Source organism: Mastomys coucha, unplaced genomic scaffold (assembly GCF_008632895.1).
Source record: "Mastomys coucha isolate ucsf_1 unplaced genomic scaffold, UCSF_Mcou_1 pScaffold22, whole genome shotgun sequence".
Lineage (NCBI taxonomy): Eukaryota > Metazoa > Chordata > Mammalia > Rodentia > Muridae > Mastomys > Mastomys coucha.
The window spans coordinates 77,004,922-77,008,446 of NW_022196905.1; the positions used below are offsets into that span (position 1 = coordinate 77,004,922).

The 3,525-nt window shown below is 33.6% G+C and overlaps 1 non-coding gene across 1 annotated transcript; it reads right to left on the minus strand.

Moving 5' to 3' along the window:
- Positions 1 to 1,975: 1,975 nt before the first annotated feature.
- Positions 1,976 to 2,136, minus strand: LOC116071491. The gene has a single exon (XR_004110922.1). It is a non-coding gene; the product is annotated as a U1 spliceosomal RNA (small nuclear RNA).
- Positions 2,137 to 3,525: the final 1,389 nt, after the last annotated feature.

A 3,525-nucleotide genomic window follows, 5' to 3' on the forward strand; every position in this document is an offset into this window, starting at 1 on the left:
AAAAATATTTAACATCTTTAAATATCTGTCTTGTGTACCTTTTACAAGTTTTATGAAATTTTAATTATAATACATGTTCCACAGAACCAGTAAAATGTAAATAATTAATAATATTTTAAAATTTAATAAATATTCAAATTTCATGTTTTTAGTTAATCACAATACTGAGATATCTTCAATTGTCAGAAACTTTGTGTCGAATTATATTTGATTATAAATGGAGTTATTTAGTATAAATATAACTTAGTTTTAATTCTTTGTAAATCCTTCAGTACTAAACTGAACTGTCCAAAGATATTTTATTAAATTTAGTATACTTGAAGGTTTATGATTCTATCAGCCATAAAGTCTCAAAAATCATTTCTTTTTAAAAATATTTTACAAGTCATATTGACCCTTAAATAATATATGCAGTTTAAGTGTGCCACGTTACTATAGTAATTGACTATAGCCCACAAAAAAATCATCTTTGAGATAAATATCCTGCCTTCTTTATGAAAATTAGATTGCTAAAGAAACAATCCATTCCATCTATTTTTCTGTTAACATCATTCATTCTGAAGTGACTATGAAAAATATTGATAATATTTATACAGGCTTTGGCAACAGGAACAATCATTACTATAATAATTATAATTCTGTTGGAAATTAAAAGAAATAAAAAGATATTTCTAACAAAGTATTTTTAAATTAAGTCAGTGTAGAAACCAAGGTCCTTATGCATGATCTGCATCTCTATCTCCTAAAAATTATTACTTACTAATTAAAGAAACATAGTTATTAACCAACTATATACTTGAAATTCAGAGAACAGAATGAACAGTGTGTGTGTGTGTGTGTGTGTGTGTGTTATGTGTGTGTGTATGTAAAGAATCATATTTAAGAAAATTTTGTGTAAATATAAACAAAAGTTCAGAAAGATTTAGAAAACTCACAACGAATACTTTAACTTGACAGGAATTTATATTTCAGCCACTGAGAAAGGAGAAATGTTTGGCAGCAGATAAAAAACTGGTTCTTTTGTCCCCCCTTATTCTTGGCTTGGAAATTTTACTGCTTAAAACTCTTCTATGGGGACTTGGTAGGGGTAGGTCACTCCAGAGGAAATTTAACCTAGGTTCTTTTGTCAGCACTTACTAAAGTTTGACGAAGTGGTGTATTTATAACTACAAAAGAAAGTAGACAACATAATGTTAATGTAGTTGAAGACTTCTGTTATCTTTGAACACAGATAAAACTTCCTAAGTCTTTGTCCACAAGTTTGCACCAAATTTCCTCTACTTTGCTAGGAACAGTAACCTTACTGTGTCCCTGAGTATGGAACCTTTAGAATCATTTACTCATAGAATGAGCCACTCATATCGTTACTTGCTCCTTGGAGGCATTAGTGGATTACAAACTCATTCTTTATACTTCTTACTTTTTTCTTTTCTTTTTTTAGCTAAAAAATAATTAAAGAAAGCTCATTTAATACATTTATATACATATAAAGAAATTAGGTTTTTTTATGGACTATAACTCCTAAGACATCTCTGCCCAGCCATGATATTAAAAATGATGAGCTTCAGGGTTAGTGAGAAATGGTATCTCACTGTAATAGTAAAAGTCTAGTAGGGCAAGATCCTTGATGTCTATGTCTGGCCTAATCGTGAAGGCACACACATGAACATACATGCACACATACACCACACACACACACACACACACACACACACACACACACACATACACATACACACACACAAATCAGTAATAAATCAATAAAGTTTTTATGAATAAATACCAGTTGGATATAATGTACCATGATGATCTACTGGTCATTGTACAATTGTGAGAAGTACAGACTATTGATACAAAGATACTAGCAAAGTAAATAAACTGAGTTTACTTAATATCATTTTATGAGGTAGATAACAAATTTTCTTCCCAACTAAGTGTGCTTTACGTGTATACCAATTTTAATTTTCATTTATCTGTGAGAAGAGCATGAAAGCAGTTCCCCAGCACAAATTATATGGTTGAATTTCCTGAATTTAAGGGAATTTCAGGGGTTAGCACATTCTAATTGCAATGAATTAGCCTTACCCTAGAAAAAACACCTTCTTAATATTTGAATCTACCCTACAAGGTAAAATTAACTTTTGTACAGTAGTAGAATTTTGAATTATACTAATAAAACATCATCTATATGCCTGTGCACCAAATAATAAACTTTTATATATTTGTAAATATTTTGTATATTTTACTTGACTTGTTCATTTCATTCTCTTATCTGTCCTTTGGCTTGAAGTGAAATATTAGAAAGCAAATAAGTTTAAGAATTTGACCTCGGCCATTTTCTCTCCAGTGAGTCTCTAAGAATGAAGCAGCCAGCCAGGAGGCACAGGCCCCACTAGTCAAAGGGGAGTTGCAGGGCAGCAGGGAGAGGATCCTGTCAGCTTCCCAGTGACAAAGGTTGATCAGTGACCCTCTCTGCCCCTTCCCTGCAAGTGGAGGGCAAACCTCCTGGGAGCGCCTTAACACAGAGAATCGGGTGAGAGCCGCCATTTACTCTCTGGTGAGTTTCTAAGACTGAGAAGCCAACTGGGAGACACATGCCCCATGAGTCTCAGGGTAGTTGCAGGGCAGCAGGGACAGGACAAGCTCTAGTGAGAGACACTAAGAACTTCTTAACACCAAAAATCTAGAGATGGCGAAAGGCAAACAAAAGAATCCTACCAACATAAACCAAGACTACTTGGCTTCATCAGAACCTAGTACTCCCACTACAGCAAGTCCTGGATATCCCAAAACACCAGAAAAGCAAGAATTGGATCTAAAATCATATCTCACAATGCTGATAGAGGAACTTAAGAAGGACAAGAATAACTCCCTTAAAGAAATACAGAAGAATACAGGTAAAGAGGTACAAGATCTTAAAGAGGAAACAAAAAAATCCCATAAAGAATTACAAGAGATCACAAGTAAACAAATAGAAGCACTTAAAAAGCAAACTAAAAAATCCCTTAAGGAATTGCAGGAAAACACAATCAAACAGGTGAGGGAATTGAGTAAAACCATCCAGGACCTAAAAATGGAAGTTGAAACAATAAAGAAATTACAAAAAGAGACAACTCTGGAATTAGAAATATTAGGAAAGAAATCAGGAAACATAGATACAAGCATCACTAACAGAATACAAGAGATAGAAGAGAGAATCTCAGGGGCAGAAGATAACATAGACAACATTGAGAGAACAGTCAAAGAAAATGCAAAAAGCAAAAAGACTCTAACCCAAAACATCCAGAAAATCCAGGACACAATGAGAAGACCAAATCTGAGGATAATAGGTATAGAAGAGAGTGAAGACCTCCAACTTAAAGGGCCAGTAAATATCTTCAAAAAATCATAGAAGAAATCTTACCTAACCTAAAGAAAGAGATGCCCGTGAACATACAAGAAGCCTATAGAACCCCAAATCGACTGGACCAGAAAAGAAATTCTTCCCACCACATAATAGTCAAAGCCCCAAATACACAAAACAAA